Source organism: Haematobia irritans, chromosome 1, assembly GCF_050003625.1.
Source record: "Haematobia irritans isolate KBUSLIRL chromosome 1, ASM5000362v1, whole genome shotgun sequence".
Classification (NCBI taxonomy): Eukaryota; Metazoa; Arthropoda; class Insecta; order Diptera; family Muscidae; genus Haematobia; species Haematobia irritans.
In genome coordinates, this window is record NC_134397.1 from 271430547 (window position 1) to 271455481 (window position 24935).

Consider the following 24935-nt stretch of genomic DNA (forward strand, 5'->3'; position numbering starts at 1 on the left):
GTCCATTCCAAGAAACAATCAACACTCGACTGACGCGCAAAATGAAAATCGTGTGCACCTGCTCAAAGTTTTTATAAAATTCTTTTCGCAGCAAAAAAATTAAAAAATTAAATGGTCACGAAAACAATGTATATGACCATGTAATGGTTCTAGACATGTCTATACGTAACCTATAAAAATACTTTTTTCTCTGCAAAAAAATGAAAAAATTGAATGGTTAGGTACATGATTTTCCCGACCATGTAATGGTCTAAAATTCTATCATTTAAATAATAGAACATGTTTGCGGCATTTGAGAACCATTTAAATGCTTATTGCCAACATATATTTTTCTCCGCTCGAAAATTATTTTTACAAATATAAAATGCATGGTTTTCGCGACAATTACATACTCTAGATAAGGATTAAATGGATGCGGCAACCATGTCCAAACATGTTTTTTTCCGTGCGTGTCATGAACGCTGGTTGTTGTTTTAACATGGTGTCATTTTATAGTTGTCAGATCGACACCGTCTGTTCTTTGGTTGATGGTTAGGTTACGTATAGTGTCAGCCCGATATTTCAGATTTGCTTAGACTAGTCAGTCCATCGTGATACCACTGTGATGAATTACTCTCTTATCACTGAGTGCTGCCCGATTCTGTGTTACGCTCAATGACATACAAAAAATGGATTTCTAATTCAATACCGAAAATGATAGTATCAATCACAGTTTTAATTGGACAATAAAAAAAATATTTGATTAAAAAATTAATTGATTTTATTAATAAGTTTCAATTAATTTTTAATTGCTTCAATTAAAAATTTAATTGATGTTAATTGCAAAACTCAAGTAATTTTTTTCATTAAAAACTTAACTATTTTCAATTACATTCTTAGCTGACTTACGACCATTTTCATGTAGCTCCGTTAGACTTTAACTGCCAGTTAAAAGCAATTACATTGCAAATATCATCTCTCCGGTTTACTTTAACTGAAAAGTTTTCAGCAGTAAAGTTCTTAGTTCTTAGGTGGCAGCCCGATGTATCAGGCTCACTTAGATTATTCAGTCCATTGTGACACCACATTGGTGAACTTCTCTCTTTGATTAATTGACTTAATTGACTTAGTCTTCCGAGTTTGATTCAAAAGTGAATTGCATCAATTAATTTTTTTAATTAAAAATTTAAAAATTCTTAATCATTGACTTAATGTTTACATCTTGATTAATTAGTTATAGGGTGATACGGTCAAAATTTGGTCAAGGGGAAACGCGTGTAAATCGGTGAAATCGTTTATTTATAAAATCAAATTAAATTTATTTTTCAAGTTCAATTAGTATAAAATTCAGGAAAAATATTCAGTTAGGCTTTCGCTTTTCCAAATCCGAATTGCCGGGCCTCAAGGTTGACACCTGCCATCAGATTTTGTACAGCCACCTTGTCCACCTTCTTCGCCGCAGAAAGCCAGTTTGCCTTGAACTGCTGCTCGTCCTTAGCAGTTTTTTTGGTTTTCTTTAGGTTCCGCTTGACAATAGCCCAGTATTTCTCAATTGGGCGGAGCTCTCGCGTGTTGGGAGGGTTCTTGTCCTTGGGAACCACCTGCACGTTGTTGGCGGCGTACCACTCCATGGCCTTTTTACCGTAATGGCAAGATGCCAAATCCGGCCAAAACAGTACGGAACAACCGTGTTTCTTCAGGAAAGGCAGCAGACGTTTATTCAAACACTCTTTCACGTAAATTTCTTGGTTGACAGGCCCGGAAGCTATGAAAATGCTGCTTTTCAAGCCACAGGTACAGATGGCTTGCCAAACCAGATATTTCTTTGCGAACTTTGACAGTTTTATGTACTTGAAAATATCTGCTACATTTCCCCTTCCTTTTGCTCCTGTCCCGGAAGCTGCTTGTAGTCGGCTTTGACGTAGGTTTCGTCGTCCATTGCCACGCAGTCAAACAGCCTCCGGGATCGCGCTTTGGCCGTCGTATTTTGTTTATCATCGCGATTCGGAGTCACTACCTTCTTGTAAGTCGATAGTCCGGCTCGTTTTTTGTTTCGATGCATGGTTGTAGACGATACACCCAGCTTATTTGCGGCATCTCGGAGAGAGAGTTTAGGGTTTCGCTTGAAACTACCGGCAACACTCTTTGTCGTCTCAGCGGCTTCCGGTTTTCGATTTCCCCCCGATCCAGACTTCCTGGCTGTCGACAAATGTTCCCCAAAAGTACATTTGTAACGGTTGATTTGGCAACTTTTAGCGATTTTGCCAGCTTTGCGTGCGAGTAGCTCGGATTTTCGCGATGCGCGAGCAAAATTTTGGTACGCTGCTCTTCTTGCTTGGACGGCATTTTGACAACTGAAGAGTGAATTCCAAAATCAAAATAGGAGCAACATTCTACACACACACACCTTCGAAATGAGGGGTGTTCAGGTTTTTTAAATGCAAAATTGAAAGAAATACGTCCAAATTTTGACCGTATCACCCTTTAATTGTATCAATTAATTTATTAATTGAACAAATTTTCAATTTTAATTAACTTTTTAAGTGGAAATATTTTGGTGATATTTTTTTGGGGCAAGGGACCTACTTTTTATAGCCGAGGCCGAACGGCCTTCCACATTGCGGTGAAATTACCAAGATAAGCTTTGAAGAAACACTGAGAGAAGACTTTTTGGTGTCCGGTAGAAACTGGAGTTGAACCCACGACCTTATGTATGCAAGGTGGAGTTATCTATTGTTTTTTCTATGGGTTAATGCCATCACCATTTAATAATATCACACTAAAAAAATTAACAATTTAAAAAAAATATTGATTTATTTCTTCATATCGGCTTTTAAGTTCTTCGTAAAATTTACGAAAATTTACGAAAATCGATGAAAATTTCTTTGTTTTAATGGAGAATATATTATATATAACAATTAATGCACGGAAGACGTCAATCGCAGTTGATAAAAATCAATTCAATATATCTGGTGACCAGCGTTGCCAGATTTGTTTCACCAAAAACCGCTAGATTTGCTAGACTAGAAAAAGCTAAATTTTTTAATCAAAAGTTAAATTTTTGATTGAAATTTAGCAAATTTAAAGCCTTTATTTCACTTAAAATGCATATTATTTTAATTGTATTCATTTTAATTCTACTTCTGTGAGACTATAACAATATTTAAATCATATTAGCTCTGTTTGCGTATTCGATACATTTTGATTAACAGGTTGGCTGATAAGTCCCCGGTCTGACACATAGATGGCGTCGCTAGTATTAAATGCCTATTATTTTTATATAGTACCAACCTTCAAATGATTCGTGTCAAAATTTGACGTCTGTAAGTCAATTAGTTTGTGAGATAGAGCGTCTTTTGTGAAACAACTTTTGTTATTGTGAAAAAAAAAAGGAAAAAAAGGAATTTCGTGTTTTGATAAAATACTGTTTTCTGAAAGGGAAAAATACGGTGGAAACAAAAACTTGGCTTGATAATGAGTTTCCGAACTCTGCCCCAAGGAAATCAACAATAATTGATTGGTATGCAAAATTCAGGCGTGGTGAAATGAGCACGGAGGACGGTGAACGCAGTGGACGCCCGAAAGAGGTGGTTACCAACGAAAACATCAAAAAAATCCACAAAATGATTTTGAATGACCGTAAAATGAAGTTGATCGAGATAGCAGAGGCCTTAAAGATATCAAAGGAACGTGTTGGTCATATCATTCATCAATATTTGGATATGCGGAAGCTCTGTGCAAAATGGGAGCCGCGCGAGCTCACATTTGACCAAAAAAAAAAAAACAACGTGTTGATGATGTTTGCAGCTTTTAACTCGTAATACACCCGAGTTTTTCCGTCGATATGTGACAATGGGTGAAACATGGCTCCATCACTACCCTCCTGAGTCCAATCGACAGTCGGCTGAGTGGCCAGCAACTGTCTCCGAAGCGTGGAAAGACTCAAAAGTCCGCTGGCAAAGTAATGGCCTCTGTTTTTTGGGATGCACATGGAATAATTTTCATCGATTATCTTGAGAAGGGAAAAACCATCAACAGTGACTTTTATATGGCGTTATTGGAGCGTTTGAAGGTCGAAATCGCGGCAAAACGGCCCCATATGAAGAAGAAAAAAGTGTTGTTCCACCAAGACAACGCACCGTGCCACAAGTCATTGAGAAAGATGGCAAAAATTCATGAATTGGGCTTCGAATTGCCTCCCCACCCACCGCATTCTCCAGATCTGGCCCCCAACGACTTTTTCTTGTTCTCAGACCTCAAAAGTATGCTCGCAGGGAAAAAATTTGGCTGCAATGAAGAGGTGATCGCCGAACCTGAGGCCTATTTTGAGGCAAAACCGAAGGAGTACTACCAAAATGGTATCAAAAAATTGGAAGATAGTTATAATCGTTGTATCGCTCTTGAAGGGAACTATGTTGAATAATAAAAACGAATTTTGACAAAAAAATGGGTTTTTCGTTGTTAGACCGGGGACTTATCAGCCAACCTGTTATCTTTCGTTTTATTTGGTTTAAAACCGCTGAATTAATGATAAATTCGTGAACGTGTACACTTCTACTAACTTTACCAAAGAGAATAAAACCCATTCTTACTATCTTGCAAGTTTATACTGAATAACTTTTATTGGAAAATTACCTAAACAAACCTATTGTTGTCCAATTTTCGTAAAAGCAAATCCATTCCTTTAACCCTCTAATGCCCCAATTTTTTTTACATACACTGAAAAAAAAAATATTTTCGGTTCCAAAGATTTTGTACACTAATGATTTTGGTATTGATTCCGAATTGGAATTTATTCGTTTTTTTCAGCTTTTTCTTCATGAGCTATCAAAGAGCTGTAAAAACGCCCTAACGACAATTTAAATTTTCAAATTCAGACTCGACTTCAAGTAGAAATTATTTTATGTATACGTTTATAAAATAAAGTGTTGAAAAACATCTTCTATTTTTTAACACTTTTTTGGTTTGTGGTCAAGATATAAAAACTCCACAAATTTAAAAACTTTTTCTTTAATTTTAAGATTTTTTTTTTTAAATTGACCCTAGCCTTCTTTCATGTAAAGATACCCATTTTTAAGTTGAATCACTTAACTATAAGGACCAAACGACTTTATCGGCTTTTGGCTAAGGAAACAAGTTTATATAAGAGAAATTCACAAAGGCTATTATAACCAAAATTCGCGTTCATATTTTATGCGCTTTACAGACAATCACACGGATGAAAAAGACTGTTTTTCATATGTTTGGCTATAAACATTATATGTTTGCAACACAAATTTTTAAACACAATATTTTTGAGTGCAAGCATATAATGTTCATAAACTAGCATAACATGTTTGGGACATATATGTTAATATGTTAGAACATATTATGTTTGGGACATAAAATGTTTGTAAATATAATATGCTTGGATGCAAACATATATTAATTTAGAAATAGCCTATAAACATATATGTGTTTAGTAGCTTGGAGCGCTATTTAACAGGGAGCGATATTGAATTAAGTTGGTGGTTGTTGCTTGTTATTACAAAATTAATATTTTATTTTTCCTTGGGCAATTGCTCAGCTACTTCTTTGATCCTTACAAACTGTGTGGTCCGCTGTTCGAATCCCCGTCCGGTAAAAGGTAAAGTTAAAATAAAAAAAATCATAAAATTGAATAATTTCTTCTACAATGTTTGTATTACAGAAAAAGGTGCTAAGAACTAAAAAATCTCGTGGAAGTGAGAAAGATGTGGGGGAATATACAATTAGGCAGAAACAAAATTTTGAGCATTCAGGTCGTGCACAATATTGTTTGGGAGATTTTTTTTAAGCATATAATATTTTTGGGTGCAAAATGCTTCCAAACATATTATATGTTCACATAATAACATATTGTTTTTTGGAAGACAACATTATTGAATTTGGATGCAAAAATACAAAATGTTTGGAACTTAGACTACCCAAACATATATTGTTTAGACCAATACGCTTTCAAACATATTATATATTGGAAGAGATCAAACATATAAATGTTTGGGCAATAGCCAAAAATGTATATGCTTGAAGCAAAATATGTTTGGGAGTATATGTTACAGAAGCGATTTTTTGTGAGCGTGCAGTTATTCCGGACGACAGTGTCGAACATATCCCATATATTGTGCACATTATAAGTTAAGTCCGAAGGCATAATCGATACTGCTGCATGTTTATGGGATCGATAACACATTTACCGATTATTTAGTCACCGCCGACAAGTCGAATCGATCCGACACACTGTAAGATTCTTTACAAACACCGACATTCCGTTCGGAATAACTGATAGTCTGTAAAGCGCATTAAGGACATGAACTCTTTGGCCTCATAACAAAATTTTTTCAGCGTACAAAGCAATTCACATCTACTATTTTAATTTAGTAATATCATAATAAATTTAGAATATTATAATAACATAAGAACAATAAACGAGTCAAATGCTAATATTCTAAATGTAATTGGCAACAAGGCTTAGATAGAAAACGCCGTTTTATCCCTATTTCAATAGAAACATGTCGAAAATAAAAAAACCAAAAATAGCTAAAATGGCCATGAAAAAAAGCCAGAAAAAAAAACTAAAAGGTAAATACATTTTTTCCCGCTAAACGACTTCAAAAAGCCAAATCTAGCGGGAAAATAGCTAAATTGGCAACGCTGCCGGTGACTATGCTTTATTATGTTGTTGTTTTAAAATATAAAAACGACTCTGTGCAGAATTCCTTAATTCATTAAAACAAAAAATTCACTTAAGTGTATTAACCCTGATATGATGCGATTCCATACCTTGCATCCAGTTCTGTTATGTTCGATGGGGATGCTGGGTTTTGTTGTGTTGTTGTCGGTTGGAGCCAAATACATGCTCGGCTGCTGTAATGATGTTGGGAATCGGCATGTTCTTGTCTGGATTGTTGTCGCCGTCATAGTCATTCGTTGGTTGGCAAACATTTGAAAGTAGGCACGCTGAACCATTGTTTCAGTTGAGTAACGACACGAGAACGCAACGGTAACGGTTACGGATTAAGAAAGAATATAAACGGGCAGAGATATTAAATCAAAGAAATTCTTCAAATTACACGATGAGTGACAAGTAGTATTGCCTTGATAGAAAGTGACAAACGACATAGGAATTCTCTAAAAGAAAATGTTTCGATATTTTTTTGGAATGTGAGTGAGTGAGTGTATGAAGGCGATGATTGTAGGCATTTAGCAAATTTATTTGAATGGTCCTTTTTTAGAAAAAAAAAAAAAACAACATAACAACATAACATAACACACATACATAAATCACTACAGCAAAATACCAAATTCAAATGAAAGATAAGAACAAAAGACGCGCGCGAATTCTATAGAAAAGAAAATAGCAAAAACAAATAACAAGTGATAAAATACATGCAAACATAGACAAGAGGCAAATCAGACTCTTGCTAGCTATAACGACAACATTCATGTTCATGTACCAAAGGAAGTTTGTTAAACAAAACAAAAACAACTTCGTCAGATGAGTTAAAAACAAAAAAATTAGCGTGAAGGCGTTGTAAGCAAAACTAACGGTAAATATTGCACTTTCGTACAAGCATAACGTTGTTCAACAAATCACTACTGAGCTGTGCTGATGCGAGTGTATTGGTGTATAAGTTTGACTACTATTGTCTCTGTGTGTGTGTGAGTGAATATTTGATGTGCAACGCAATACTAAAACGGAAAACGGAAGTATTTCGCCGTTTCTCACAATTCTGAATGGGAAACGCATCACTTCGTCTGACCGTGTGATTCTGCTACTGCATCCACTGGATAGTTTGAATTTGAACTCACTCAACCGTGGAGTTGTATTTGAATTTCACCAATATTTTCCTGGTTATTTTTTTTTAATGCCATAATATTTGTGTGCGTTCACGTTTTTTGGGAAATAATAGCCGTTATTTGATTTATGAACTGTGTGCTACATGTAAAGATATACAAACAAAAAACTACGGAACAAGTCCTCTAGAGTTTTTTATTCGGAACTTTTTGACACAATTTTTTTGCGGATCCAGTATTGAATATAGTGCTAGAGCAAGAGACTTGTTGTTGTTTTCTGCACTCATATCAACAATAGTCAAATTCAATTTTATTATGCCATATTTAAGCATTTGATACGAACACATCGAAATTAAATTATACCTTGGTTTTTTGTGAAGATCCCTTAGTTTCGCTGCTTTTTTAATATTAGCACAGAGGTGAGTACCTTATAGATTAAATTGTGTACTATATATAATATACTAAACATGTTGATCTGTTTTAGAATATTGTGTTTTTCAATACAATCAGTTTTCTAAATGCATTAGTGAGCGAATATATATAAATTCATCACACCAACTAAACAGTTCAGAATTTCTAAAAATGTGTACATTTTAACTCAACTACTTGCATCGTAAACTTTGTATGGTGCTAAAGATATTTTTTCAATTTTGAACTCCAATTTTGTTTTAAACTACGAATTTTTTAACAATTGAAAAATAAATTATTTATGCTAATAATTTTTCTTGAATTCTTGAATCGGTGTAATAGCGCCGTTTGAAATATAGTTGAGCTAATTTTTTCTAAAATATATCTACATTTCCCTTCTTGTGGGTTAATGTTTTGAGAATTCTTAAAAAACTTTTACTTAAATACAAAGATTTTGATCGTCTTTAAAGAATTTTGGTATTGAATCTGAATGAAATATGCTGCTTTTTTAAAATAATGAGTGTTTTTCGGGAGCTATCTAGCTGGGTTCTATAATAGTTCTCTTTTTGCAACATATCAATAAAGCTATTCATCAACAAATAAATGCCACAAAAAATACCAAAAATATATACTTCAAAATAAGCATTTAGAATATTTTGTATCTTTAATTCAAAGATTCCATATCTCATACCTAACCTAACCTTACCTAGGTTTTGTGAAAAACTTGATCAAATTCAAGAAAATTTATTAGACATAATTTTTTTTCTCTTGTTAAACAAATTTTGTGGTTTGAAAAAAAAAAAAAAATAGTGAATTTAATTTATTTTAAAGTATTTGTGTATATTTTTTTCGCTTTGTTAAGTTCATTTTACTAATGTACACAAACAATTATTTAAGCCAAGGAAACTTTCCCATATTCCAGAAATTTTAACTAAAACATAATAATTGCCATGAACTAAAATAGAGTTAAATTGACTTTAGTGCCGTAGAGGATTCAATTTTTTTAGTGCTTCTGTTATAAACCACATAGTGGTCAGGGTATAATAAGTTTGATCTGCCAAAAAATGTGTCTACTAGAAATATTGATTTTAGACCCCATAAAATATATACCGATCGACTCAGAATCATCTCCTGAGTCGATCTAGCGTTTGGTGTCCGTCCGTCTGCCCATGTATTTGTTGTTCACAGGATTCCGGTCGCAATTATTAACCGATTTTGATGAAATTTGGTACAGGGAGTTTTTTGGGCACAAGGAAGAATTTGGAAGAAATCGGATCAAATTTAGATATAGCTCCCATATATATGTATCGCCCGAATTCGACAAATGGGGTCACGTTGCGCATTTTTTCAAACGGATCGTCACCAAATTTGGCAAAACGTAATCTTTTCCATCGCCCTTCAAGTCTGCAAAATTTCATCCAAATCGGTTCAGATTTAGATATAGCTCTCATATATATGTATCGCCCGATTTTCCCAAATTTGTCCACAAAACCTTTATTTATCAACCGATCTTACTCGAAGTTGGCTAAATATAATCTTCTATGGCACTAACTATATGTGCAAAAAATCTTCGAAATCGGATCAGATTTAGCTATAGCTCCCATATATATGTACCGTCCAATTTTTCTAAATTTGGCCATAAAACCCTTATTTATCAACCGATCTTACCCAAATTTTTCTAAATGTAGTCTTCTATAGCACTAACTAATATGTGCAAAATTTCATCGAAATCGGTTCAGATTTAGATATAGCTCCCATATATATGTATAGCACGATTTTCCCAAATTTGGCCATAGAACCCTTGTTTATTAACCGATCTTACTAAAAGTTGGCTAGATCCAGTCCTCTATAGTACTAACTGTGCAAAATTTCATCGAAATCGCTTCAAATTTGTGGTATTAATCAAACCCGCAAAATATTATGCAAATTGGTTCAGATTCAGATATAGCTTCCATATATATGCATCGGTCGATTTTCCCAAATTTGGCCATAGTACTCGTATTTATTAACCAATGTTACTCAAATTTCAAATTTTGATGTACTAGCCTATCGTACTTATACGTACTTGTAGCTCTTACATAAGAATATTGCTCGATTTTTACAAATTTGTATTTATTACACACACTAATTTAACGATTTTCTCTTTTTTAATAATGGGCTCACTATTAGTGGCATACTAACTCCGTAGGCGCAATATCAACACAGCCAGTGTTGCTAGAAGTAGGGGAAATTCCTTCTATGTAGGGTTTTTCTAATATTTTGCGTCTTGTGGGGACGTAGGGCCACAATGTAGGACATTTTTACTCAACACAATTTGTAATAATTTTTACATTTGGTGGCTCTAGAGGAGGAAATTAGAAGCCGGCAAGGCTTGATCTTTAACAATGTGTGGTAAACTTTATTCCTGTAGAAAATTTTGTCAACATTTTATATCCATAGAACATTTTGTCAAAATATTATTTCTATAAAAAATTTTCTCAAAATTTTATTTCTGTGGAATTTTTTCTCAAAATTTTATTTCTATAGAATTGATTGTCAAAATTTTATCTCTATAGAAAAATTTCTCACAAAAATTTGTTTATAGAAACTTTTTCCAAAATTTTATTTTTATAGAGATTTAACAAAAAATTTTCTTAAATATGCAACTGCGGTTTATCTCCCAGACCTATATGTTACCCCACAAATGCTTTTGATTACTAATTCTGTAATGGTGGTTTATGGTATGATATAGTCGGCCCCGCCCGACTTTCTACTTTACTTACTTGTTTAATAATGGGCTCAATATTAGTGGCATACTAACTCCGAAGGTGCAATATCAACACAGCCAGTGTTGCCTATATGTAAGGTTTTTCTAATATTTAGCGTCTTGTAGGAACGTAGGGTGACAATGTAGGGACATTTTCACTCAACACAATTTGTAATAACTTTTACATTTTGGTGGCTCTAGAGGAGGAAAGGCTTGATCAACAGTTACCACTCTTGCCAAAAAAAATCTAACAAAATTTGAAGATTACCACAAATCTACCAAACAAAATTTTCAATAGAAATTTTTGTCAAAACTTTATTCCTGTAGAAAATTTTGTCAACATTTTATTTCTATAGAAAATTTTGTCAAAATTTTATTTCTATGGAAATTTGTTTCAAAATATTATTTCTATAAAACTTTTTCTCAAAATTTTATTTCTATGGATTTTTTTCTCAAAATGTTGTTTTTATAGAATTTTTTGTCAAAATTTTATTTGTATAGAAAAATTTCTCGCGAATATTTGTTTATAGAAACTTTTTCCAACATTTTATTTTTATAGAGATGTAACAAAAAAGATTACTATTTTGGGTAGAATTCTACCAACTGTGGCAACCGTGGTGGTAATACAAATTTATATTCTAAGTTATATTCTAAGTACTTAGAACCATTTTTGTTTTGTAAAATATTTTAAATTTAATGAAAAATATTATAGGGATAATTGTATGGGAAAGTAGGGAACTTTTTTGTCCTTGTAGGGTAAACCGAACATTTTCCCTGGAAACATTGACTATGAGCTATAGTCAGATTGAGACAAAGCACCCATAAACATGTACCCCTTAACTTTCTTAAATATGCAACTGCGGTGTATCTCCCAGACCTATATCAATGTTACCCCACAAATGTTTATGACTACTAATTCAGTAAGGGTGGTTTAGGGTATGATATAGTCGGCCCCGCCCGACTTTCTATTTTACTTACTTGTTTTAAACTGGTATTTATTTATACCGGAATATTTTTTCTAATATTTGGCCAAAAGATAATAAAAATAAGACAGAAGAGATATGTATCCTAACTTCCGTTCCGTTCCGTGTCCGTTCATTGAACTTTATACCCACTTTGATTTTTTAAAATGGTAGAGATATACCTTAAAATGTAAAATTTCATTAGAAAAATATAATAATATTTAATTACCAACAATTAAGTTTTTTGCAAAACAATATGTTAAATTCAGCGTTAGTTGAACTGCAGAATTTTTTCTGTGTAGCTATAGCTGGGAATGAAAATCTTTGACTCCAAGTAAACATTTACTTCAAAATCAACTATACGCTACTTACGGCCTGAAAAGACGATTAGGTGACTAAAACTAGAAATACATTTATCATCAATCTTTTAAAGACTGAACGTATATAAATCACATCGCGGGCCCATCGCAAATCGATTTTTTCCAATTTAACCTTTAGCTGGTGAGGTGGATCTTTTTTGCGTAATTTGTAAATTTGACCCCCTTTTGTACATTAACCCTCTAATGCCCAATCCCGCCTTAATGCGGGCTTCGTTAAATCAGGAAGATTTTAGTAAAATTCACCTTAAGACAACTAAAATTGGTAAAATAAAAAGAAAACTTAGTTAAAACTGTTCAAGAGGCTTCGCAGCATATACTGAATTTTACCGAATAAATTTTTCTTGTTTAGTTTTCTTGCTTTTGTGTAGTTAACATTGAATATTTAGTTAACGGCAAAAAAAATTGGGGCATTAGAGGGTTAATATTTTTTCTATAAAAAAATAGTTTTTTTTTGTATCATTATTACATTTGTTGATTAGAACACATTGTATTTAACGAAAATAGAACAATATTTCGAAATATTATATGTACTTTCAATAATTAACATGCACTTTATTCCACACGTCTTATTTATAATACATGTAAACGAGTGTGTAAGGTAGTAAATTTTAACACCACGTGGATAGTTAAAGGTTAAAAAATACCATATCGAGAGCCGAGTTGTTAAATAGGCCCACATCAACCTTTTTATAAAGCTTAGAAAATATAAAGGAGACATTTTGTAGGGTTTTTTTTTTGGGGTGTGGCGCTGAACCCATGTCACATGTGGCCACTATGTCTAAAGTTTATTGCTGACACCCATATTCCAAACATTTCTCATTAATCCTTAATAGTCTGAACACTCGCGCATATTTGAATATAGATCACTGACCTACAACTCCATTTATATTGGCACAAGTGACTACATTGATGGATGTCTTTCCAACGAAATGCAATGCCGACCCACCATGACCACACACATACACATCATTCCAAATCGGAATCTTTTGAAGTCACTCAATTGCATTCATTTCTTGAGTTAATTGCCTGCTTCGTCCATTCCCATGGAGACTACCAAAAATAATTAAAATTAAGCTCGCATCTGAAAATTTCCCAAGAATAATTATTAAATTAATGTGTATGACCCTTGTATGGCTGGTTATATTGTTTTCATAAAACAAACCAAAAACAGAAAAGCAAAACGGCTTGAAAGACAAAATATTAAATGCCTTCGTTATTTATGTAGTACACACTTAGTGGCTGCTTACTTGCTGGTCAGACAGACTGATAAGAGTCGATTTTTCACTTTACTTTTGTTGTTTAGATCAAGGTCATAGAGTGTCGAGTTTCAAGCCTCTCTCTCTCTCTCCCCATAGTACTCAATCTCTGTCAAAATTGTTGCTATTGTTGACTACATCACTGTACCAAAGATTGTTCGACGACGACTACAACAGACCCAGATGATGTCTGAGTGATAGTATTAGAAATGTGATGATAGAATATTTATTGCCATTGCTACTGTGTTGTTGTGGTTGTAGCTACTAGCTAAGGCTACGTTATTATTATTATTGTTGGGTTTCTTTTTACGCTCTGCACCGCTCTTCTTTCTATTGTACGCTAGGTTCTTATCAGTTCAATGTGACCATCCATCCCATATTGTCCCATGTCAATATTACTGCTTATTATACTCTCCTCCACATGCAAACATCATCACAATCACCATCGACACAATCAAGGCATACAATGTCCGATGTGCTATAGGAAACTAGATTATACATTGCTTGTTGGGTGGTGTACACTATCATATTCCTATCTATTGCTGCTGCTTGCTTGTAAGTAAGTCTGCTTGTATTCATCAATAAATTTGTTGACAATACAAAATGTTTTATAGTTCGAGGGAGCATTATATGAATTTGTAGGGACCATCTCATCATCATCATCGGATATTTGCCAAAAGTACAGAGAGTGTCAAAAAAAGTAAGCAATAGGGAAATGTTATATGCACTAATTACCTAGAAAGAAGAAAATGTCGCTCTATTTTTTAGCCTTTCACCAAAGTAGTCTTTTTTATGTTTTCCTTATAATACCAAGCAGTTTATCTACTGTGGTGGTGGTACATTTTAAATATTTTTTTGTACAGTATGATCTCTTAGAATGCCTATGAGATCTCTTAGAATGCCTATTGTCGCAGCTATTTCGCGAATGCTTTATATTTTTGAGATTATGCGTATTCAGATCGTTTGTGTTACTTAGAGTAAATTAAAAGATTAATCTCTCTCAAAATATTTGAATATTTTCATGCGATTATTGTTTGCACCTTTCGAAGTAGATTAACTCAACAACAGTGCATCGATGAACTTAAATCAGTTTTTAGCGATAAGGCTCTGTCAAGGACCAGTGTTAATCGATGGTATGTTGAATTCAACTGATTTCCTAGTTCACTCCAAGACGAATTTCGTTAAGGTCGTCCAAAGTCAGCTGATACTGCACGGACGAAAAAGGCTGTTTTTCATATGTTTGGGTGTAAAAATTATATGTTTGGAACTCAATTTTTTTAAACACAATATTTTTAAGTGCAAGCATATAATGTTCATAAACATGTTTGGGACATATATGTTAATATGTTAGAACATATTATGTTTGGGACATAAAATGTTTGTAAATATAATATGCTTGGATGCAAACATATATTCATTTAGAAATAGACTATAAACATATATGTGTTTAGAAAGAGAGACATAAAGTGTATGCAGGAAGTAAAATAATGAAAGTAGCCAATTGGCACCTTAAAAATATATATACACAAAGAAAATTTCATTAAATATTGGAAAAAGTACTAAGTGTGAATATAAACAAGTATAAATTTACAAATGTGGAGTAAACATATATATGTTGTGATAAGACCTCGCCAAAAATTGTATATGCTTAAGTAAAAATATTAAAATGAATATTCGGAGAGAAAATTCATTCGGAACCAAGAGAAAAGACTTTTAAAAAAAAGGTTATCGTTAACTTTAGGATTCGATGGAAAAATATTTATATATATACGCGACTTCTTCTTTTTTCTTCTTTTGTAAGAGTTTTTGAATTTCTTCGAAAATGTCAAACTTTATACAAAAACCTTTTTTTGTTACAAAATTTTTATTTTTGCAATAAAAAATAATATATGATTTGAACTCAGTCCATTTCGTTTATATCAAGCACTGTTCTTTTCTGACTTTAAGTCTTTTATAAGATACACTTTACAGTTTCGTAGTAAAAATATAATGTAGTAGTATGTAATGTTGAACACCTTTTCGGGATATTCCGAACGTATCTGGAATATATGTAAAAAAATATATGTAAAAAAAATTGGTGTCGGTCGAAGCAGGGATCGAACCCAGTACCCTAGGCATGCAAGCGGACGTAATAACCACTGATCCACGTCGCCAACAAATGTATGTTTAACAATGTTATGTTGTTAAACAATGTTATGTTTGCATCGGCTCGTGGGCGCCACAAGCTATGCTATATAAATATAACTTATAACGATAATTATCTCTTGATGACAATAACAGCTACGTAGCCCAGTGGATAGTGTGCTGGATTACAAACTGTGTGGTCCGCTGTTCGAACCCCCGTCCGGCAAATGGTAAAATTTAAAAAAAAAATGTAAAATTGAATAATTTCTTCTACAATGTTTGTATTACAGAAAAAGGTGCTAAGAACTAAAAAACTCGTGAAAGTGAGAAAAATGTGAGGGAATATACAATTAGGCAGAAAAAAATTTTTGAGCCCAATCTTCTTTGGGAGAAAAATCTTCTAAGCATATAATATTTTTGGGTTCAAAATGTTTCCAAACATATTATATGTTCACATAATAACATATAGTTTTTTGGAAGACAACATTATGGAATTTGGATGGAAAAATACATAATGTTTGGAACTTAGACTACCCAAACATATTATATTGTTTAGACCAATATGGGCAATACCCAATAATTTATATGCTTGAAGCAAAATGTGTTTGGGAGTATATGTTACAGAAGCGATTTTTTTGAGGGTGTGCAAGATCGTCATGTGATCTATCGTGAGATTGATACAACCTTAGGCATTAGTGGGAACAGCATACATTCAATAGTGCATAAACATTTGACCGTCAAAAAATTTGTTCGCGTCAATCACTCAATTTGTCAATCGCTAAAAAAGAGACTCGTGTCGATTGAAATGCTCCAAAATACAATCCGCCGAAGACGGATCGCTCTTAACAACGACAATGCGAGCTCTCAAAACTCCCAAGTACTTGGCCGATCTGTAGAGACTCAATCTCGACCCTTGAAATTGTGTGTCCTTATACCCGGTGGTTTTCCTTGCTGTAGTGAAGAGCACTAGCTCCGCCTTCTTTGGATTAACACTCAAACCGCAGTTCCTTGCCGAGTCGGATAGAACCTGCAAAGCCTCACTCATTATATCTGATATAGTGTACAGAAATTTTCCTGACAGCATTACAGCAATATCGTCCGCATATGCCACTACCTTTATCCCCTTGGCGTGAAGAGAACTAAGAATCCTATCTACTGTGAGTAACCATAGTAACGGCGATATCACACCCCTTTGGGGTAGTCCTCTTGTCGTAGTCACATTACTTGTAGAGTTTACCAGTACCAATTCAATATTTTTATGAAGCAGCATCCCCTCAATCCAGTCGATAATAAAATCACTCACACTATTCCTCTCTAGTGCATGTAATACCTGCTCAATTCTTGTATTATTGAAAGCACCTTCAATATTAAGAAATGCAGTCAGTGTATGTTCCTTGTGTATCATAGATCTCTCGACATGATGCACTACAGAGTGTAGCGCCGAACTCACAGATCTGCCCTTTAAGTACGCATGTTGGCAGTTCGACAGTTTTCCGTTCAGTTGATTACTGATGTGGATATCCAAAATCCTTTCTAATGTCTTTAGCAAGAAGGACATCAAGCTAATTGGTCAGAAGTCCTTAGTCGTTCCATGCACTATAGGGCCGGTGTCCTGTCAAACTCACATTCGGGAAAGTGTGTTCCCAATAGGAGGACTATCGTCTCCTCCGGGGATTCGGTCCAGTTCCCATCTGTCCACTGCAAATTGCCAGCAAATTTTGGCTGTTTGGACAGAAGCTTTCGTAATCTGGCTGTATCCTTTATGCTAGAGATTTCCTCTATCACGCGAATGAAGTCGTTCCTTCTCGCCTTTCTAGTCTCCCTTTTGTACTCTTTTAGGCAGACCCTGTATTCGTTCGAAAGCTGTTCCATGGCATATTTCCTAGCCGCATTGTATAATTTCCTCGATTCCTTTCTCAGATTCATTAGATGCTTATTCCACCATTCCTTATGTTTGCTGTTCCGTGGCCGGCTGGTAGAGGAGCTATAGCACCCCCCCTGGCTAAAATTGTCTAGATACGGCAATGGGCATATTTCTTTGAAATTAGAAACTAGAAATTTCTTGCTCCATGGTAAAAAAAATTTTTGAGCATAAAATGTCATAAAGCCTTTTTGAAATATTATGTGTAATAAAATTTTCGTTACATGAACGAAAAACTAATCAAATCATTGTATTTTTTATCTATTTAATAGTAGGCTACTTTAAGTGAAACTTTTAACTAATTCTAAGTGGTCTCATGAACTCATAATAGTTCAAAATTGTAATTATTACGAGATTTTTTATAAATTTCTGGAAAATTTAAGTGACTATTTACAAGTGTGATGCTTAAAATTTGATAAAAAAATACGACCTACATTTTTTCTATGTATATGGTTTTCAAAGTTTCTCCACTGACTAAATATTGACACCTACTGTATAAAAGTATGTTTTGTGTAAGTGCATGTACACTTTGTGTCAGCTGTCAGTATTGGCACTTGCACTTTCTCGTTAGTTTTATGCTGGGTTCTTGGTTGTCTAGGCCAGGGTAGTGGAGGTGGTGACGGCGGTGATTTATTTATTTACTTATTGTGGTATTACTGTGGTACTTTTTTAAGCTTATCTCTGTTCCCAGCATCAAGATTATTTTACTTACTTCAGCTTTGATGGTGACTACCCTATCTTCTCTTTTTTCTTGGGCTATTGTCTTTACTCCTACTTGGCAGCAATTCCTCAATGAGTGTGCGTGTGTGTGTCCATGCAGGGGCTCGTATGTTTAGATTACTGTCAGTTATGGTGTCGTCTTTAAGTAATCTTTGAGTATGGAATAACAGGAAGGCAAAAAATAGCCCTCATATTGTGATGTTGAAATCTGAAATTCCAAATCAATGATACGTTGACGTTATTCTTATTACAATCCATCCATCCATCTATCAATATAGTTCTTGCCTTCCATCTGTTTTCCTGGTCCATTTGCAAATAACAAATGACACGTTTTTTCTGTGCTTTCTTTTGCCATTGTGTTTATTTTTCTTCTTATAGTCCCCGCTAATAATGATGATGCTGCAGATGCACATCAATTGAATGCGTTATATGTTGTTACTTTTGTTGTCCCGCAGTAATCTATAAAACCATGCTGTTTATTTAACTTAAACATTGTCTTCTTGGTTTTTATTTTTGCATTGATAATTTATGTGGGGGAAGAGAAAATAGCAAGAGCAAGGGTGTGTGTGAATACTCTCATGTGTTATCTCGATTATTGAGATTTTCCTCTCCCTATATAAGTGCAAGCATATCTTTACACTCACTCATCTTGTGATGGTTCATTGTTCTTGTTTGTTTTGTTTTTTTTTTCTTTGTGAACTCACACACAAACAACAACATCAACAACAAAATTCCCGAGATCTCATTTTGTTGTGCCTATTACGAAGTAAATTGACGACAGCAGCTACGTAGTAGATGATTTTAGCGCGCGCGATCCATTTAAGACGATTATTACAGTTTGTGGGAAGTGAAAAGTGAATGGACGTCGTAGACACATTCCGTTTTATTACATTCCTTGTGCGTACGTGTGTGGGTATATTTAAATAAATTAATTTGTTTAATCAAAATGTATCATAAAACATTTGAAATTCGAAAGATTTGAGTAAACACATTTGTATTGTCTCAATCAAAGACATTGCTTGTTACTTCCTCCCGTCTACGTTTGGGATTGTATGTATTTTTGTTCCGTGGAAGACTGATATAAATCTATGGGAACTAGTGGTGATGTATTATAATTGAATTGTTAATAATATTATAATTTAATAAAAACAATCGTGGTTGTTGGCTAAGAAGATAATTTATCGGTAGAAAACATACACAGAAAAAAAAATCATCAAAAAATGATTGAATTTGAAATAATAATCAAATAAAACTATAATTGATAACTTTTTAATCAAATTAAATTAAATAATAAAATTGTCAATTTTCCAGAAATTCGGATCAACATTCTTGTTAACGACTTTCTCGTTTCACATCAAACACCCGTTAGATTAGTTTGCGTTAGGTCTAGCGCCAGCTTGAGAAGCTTTGAGACACTACGATATGTCACCATCATTACTGATGGGAGCCACCGTGGTGCAATGTTAGCATGCCCGCCTTGCATACACAAGGTCGTGGTTTCGATCCCTGCTTCGACCGCACACCAAAAATTTTGAGCTTAACAAGGAATCGGGCAGCACTCAATGATCAGAGAGAAGTTCACCAATGTGGTATCACAATGGACTGAATAGTGTAAGTGAGCCTAACCTAACCATCATTACTGATAGGGGATAATCCACCACCGTTTGGCCTTTTTATGCAAGGCGGGCATACTAACCATCGCCACCATTGATATTATATTGGGAGTACGGAATAAGGGCCACACTATTTGTAGACCGGAAAAGGAGAACTTTGCACTTGAGTAACGCAAAGCATCGAGATCGTCAAGAATCCCATAAACTCTTGATTACTTCGAACCGGAGCGACTCGTTGCCATGACCATGGCGGTGGGGGCAAGTTTTGTTTGTCCGCTTTGAAAGAGAGGCTACCATATTGACTGAAGTTCCTTAGATATAAGTAGTTTGGTAGAGAGGATTTTAATGGCTCCATAGCGAACACGAATGAAATACATGATAAAAATCCGATATAATACTTCCATTCGTATGAATCGCGCAATATCATAAAATTTGATTTAATACCCTGATCTTCCAATTAATCTTCTTTTTCTTCTTCTTTTCTGAAGAACGAAATATTAGAAATCTTGATGTTTCGAAGTAAAAACTTTATATAGTACTATGTAATGCCCCATATCCTTTGTACATAAAATTTTAGAATACATTAAAAAAACACATTATTTATCGTTTTTTTTCTACCCAAAAGTTGTATCGTTTGTAAGAAAGTAGCATCAGATGCTTGCTAGTAAAGTTGTTGGTTTCCTTTCAACGAAGTTTTTCCCTTGTGATTGTATAAATAGATCTGCTTGACTGTATGCGCTACTTATGATGGTATTTTTTTGAGATAGCATTTATTAAATCGATGTAAAAACGTCAACGTTTATCGCAAAATTAATACACTATTCACCCAAACAAACTTTTTATTGTGAAAGGAGAGTTCCAAACGATGGTCGTTGATCAAAAAATATTTTTTTGCATATATAATTCGTACAAAAACTTTGCGAATACCGCTAATTAGACTTTTTTACATATTTATTAATGGTATTATATCAATACTTATTATTGCTGTATAATTTTTACATCCACTATATCAAAAACATAACTCTTGTGTTAAGGGGCTAAACAGAATAAACTATTTATTCCAAGGGTTTGCACTGGTTATGTCAAACCCTGTTGAAAATAAAAAAATATAATAAATTCAATATTTCATAAATACAATCTGACTCAGCTTTTGGCCCCATGCCGGATTAATCCTCTTTTGTTTGGTCTCTCCAAACTTAAGAAATGAATGGTAGAGAGGAAAATTGTTGGAAAAACAACAACAAATAAATCTGTACAAAAGTAAATAAAAAAAGTGCGTGACATTTGTTTTGCTGCACGCTTTAAAAAAGCCGATAAGGCACGTTTAATATGAGTGTCGTCTCCCTTTTTGAAGAATTATTGCCATTGCCGACAATATATCTCACGTCTTCAGTTCTAGACCAGATGGTGGTAGAATTGGGGAGGGGAGGCTATTGTAAATCTGCCTTACTTTGCCTTTAACCATTCTCCCATTATTTGCCAACAAGTCCAACAAATGAGTGTAAATATAATTTTAATCACACGCTCCTCAAGATGAGATTGAAAAGCATGAGGCCCAACAAACACCAGAAGACGAGTGACAATAGTGGTGGGCAGCAGTTGCACATAGAAATCCAATGATAAAAGAATGATGATTACATATAGACGCTTTACTTTGCTTTTCTGGTATTCATCATCATCATCTGGCACCAGCGGATGTTCCTTGTGCTATGATTTGCCTCAATCCAATTCAATATCCTCCATTTTGTGCAAAGAACCAATTCAATTCAATGCCATCTATAAATGCAATAGTCGCTGAATCAAAGTCATCAGGTAAAAGAAGTTTTCTTCCAACCAACCTTGTTGTTGTTGCTGCTGTTGCAGCCCTCGTGAAAAATCAATTGAAATTGAATTTCAATGTAAACTCATTATTTATTGCATGCCACAAATTGTGGATGTTGCTGGTGGTTGTTATTGCTACTGGTATTCTTTTAACACCATTTCTATTTGGATAAAACGATTATCAAAAATCTCTTTAAAAGGAATTAAGATTTTTAATTGAATTTAAAAATCGACTTTTTGATATTCTAAATATTCGAATAGTCGACTTTCGATTTTTTGCATAGTAAACGTTGAAACTATCGACTCTTCCACCTATTAGAAATTTTTGAAACATAAATATTGCATACTTTTAAGCGAACACATATAATTGAAAATAAGTAATGAAATTGTGAAATCAATACTGTTGTATGGTTATAGATCCTTATATCTTACTGGTATAGATAAAATTGAGGAATATTTACAATTTTGCTTATTAGCAGCGGCGATTTTACAAGGATATTGGCTAAATCTTTCCAAGATACGTTGTCAAGTGTGTGTTGTGAGATATTATTTGGCCAAATCGGCTCAAGTCGGAGCCCTATTTAAATCTCAAGCTTCTGTGGAAAGTGTGGCATTACAGTGCATAGGAAATGACTACAATACGGGGAAATCATCACAGAATTTTGTGTAAAATGTGCACAAAAAAAAAAATAATTGCTAATAAACAAATTTATTTGAATGTAAAATCTACTGATGCTCAACAAATTTGTCTATTTAATATGAGGCATTTGTTGTTGAAATGAATTTTGAACAAATTTTTTTGTTGCGAAAATAGTTGACTGCTATCGATATGAAAACAAAAACAAAAATACAAGACTGGTTACGCGCACATCGCTGAGAATATGTACGAAAGCTAAAAGAAGTATGCGAAGAGTACCGTTAGAACAAAGTGAGTATGATCATATGCACGTGTATGATAGCAAGCAAAGAGCTCACTCATCAGAGAATACAGAAAAGCATTTACAAATGTCTGCAAAAAAATTTTATTTTTCAATTTGGTAGTTTCTTAAATGTGTTTATTGTATGAGATTATTAAAAAAAGCATATTAATATCGGGAATAGAGTTATTACATCTAATTAACTAGAATATCTAGCGCTGGGCAAAAAGTTGTCAAAATGCTTGCTAGATCCTGGACTACTCAAATTCGTCATACATTTACAAAACTGAGTATAGGATTTTCGACACAAAAAAGTTACATGTTCCCCGTCCAAAAATAACATTTTGGTCATATTCCTTCTCTGTGTGTACTTGACAAAATATCTCTAGAATTGTTCCGGCAATTTTGCAATTTTGGTGCTTATAATTCCGTCAATTTTAATCTCAATTTAATTTTTTGTCAACAAACCAACAAATTTGTTACAGACTCCAACATAGTACATACAAATTTTTTCGTTCAAATTCAAAAATATTTGTTGAGGACTAAACGTAACATTCAACAACAAATATTTTGTACTGTTGCATGCTCAACAAATTACTTTCAAATTATGTTATTGAGAACAAAAATTCTTTGTTGCCTTCTGATGGTAACGATTGCTAACAACTTTTTTGCAATAATGGTTATTAAAAGTACAAATTAGTTTGTTGCAGGAAAATAAAAAAATATGGTTATTGGTTTTCCAACAAAAGTTCTTGGTTCTCTAACTTATTTTTATCTGTGTGGGTATTTTTGCAATATTTGCCTAATATTAAATATATTCTCTGTTTATATAAAGTAATTGGGGCAAAATCCCATTGAAAATGGGTATAAACTATAAAATATTCTACCATATTTCCCCAAATTAGACGGACATACAGTGCCGGTCAATAAAATAGCACCAACTCGAACATATTTTTCATTCCATAAAGAAATAAATTCTGTGCTTATTATTTGAACACACGCACAGAAAAAAGCATGTTAGGACATGGTTGACCCATCCATTTAATGCTTATCTAGAGTATGTAATTGTCGCGAAAACCATGTATTTTGTCTTTTTAAAAATAATTTTTGAGCGGAAAAAATATATGTTGGCAATAAGCATTTAAATGGTTCCCAGATGCCGCAAACATGTCCTATTATTTAAATGATAGAATTTGAGACCAACATGGTCGGGAAAATCATATACCTGACCATTCAATTTTTTACTCTTTTGCAGGGAAAAAAGTATTTTTTATAGATTACATATAGACATGTCTAGAACCATTATATGGCCATAAAGACTATGTACATTGTTTTCGTGACCACTTAATTTTTTATTTTTTTTGCAGCGAAAAGAATTTTATTAAAACATTGACAGGTACACAAGATTTTCATTTTGCGCCTCAGTCGTGTGTTGATTGTTCCTTGGAATGGACGGAGAATACGGAATTACTGTGTTTATTTATTTATTCAGAAATGGCACGTGGTTTTATGTGAATACAAAAAAGGAAAGTGTAATTGAAAACATGTACCTGGTTTTTGCTCTGAATTTTGATATATGGTATACGAGTAATTTATTTTTATTTGTAGTTACATGATGTCTGCGTTGATACATTTGATGGGCACAAAAATAAATATTGAATGATTTCTTATTCTTGAAATTGAACCAAAATAGAGTGTGTAAAAATATATGATGTTTGCTTGCACGACATTATAAATACAAATAAACTATGATTTAATTTATAAATAAATAAAAACCAATAAATAAAATTAATTTTGTGTTTTCTATTCTCAAGTGGCGTCCTTTTTTCGACGACGAAAACAGTTTTTTTCATAAAGATCAAAACATTTTAGATTTTGACCATGTTCTTTTAACTGGAAGAAAACCATTTTTGACGAATACCATAACATTTTAGATCGTGGCCATTTTCTTTTGATTCAAACAAAATTATTTGTATCAATATAATAACATTTTATTTTTCTTAGAACCATGTTTACTGAGCCAACATGGTTGCAGGTGAAAATGTTACATGGTCGCCGCAAAAATAGCTCCTATCATATTATTTTACTCTTCGAATATGATTGTGACAATCGTGTTTCTTCTCTGTGTGCATAACTCATCAATGACGTAGTACTCTGTTTACTCTTTTTAGGAGGAATTTTTTCTCTCAACATAGTTAACGGTTCTCTAGAAATGAACAGTCATTTACGAAAAGGTCTACTTCAGAGTAGTCATTAAAATAGCACTGTGTTTT

At 33.6% G+C, this 24935-nt stretch overlaps 1 protein-coding gene across 1 annotated transcript in view; it reads left to right on the forward strand.

Annotated features, from left to right (window-relative positions):
- The first annotated feature begins 6957 nt into the window (after positions 1 to 6957).
- tok (tolloid-like protein 1 tolkin) overlaps positions 6958 to 24935 on the forward strand; it is a 159352-nt gene continuing 141374 nt past the window's right edge. Inside the window, 1 exon segment of the mRNA XM_075294368.1 lies at positions 6958 to 8213. The gene's annotated coding sequence lies outside the window, so the exon portion shown is untranslated.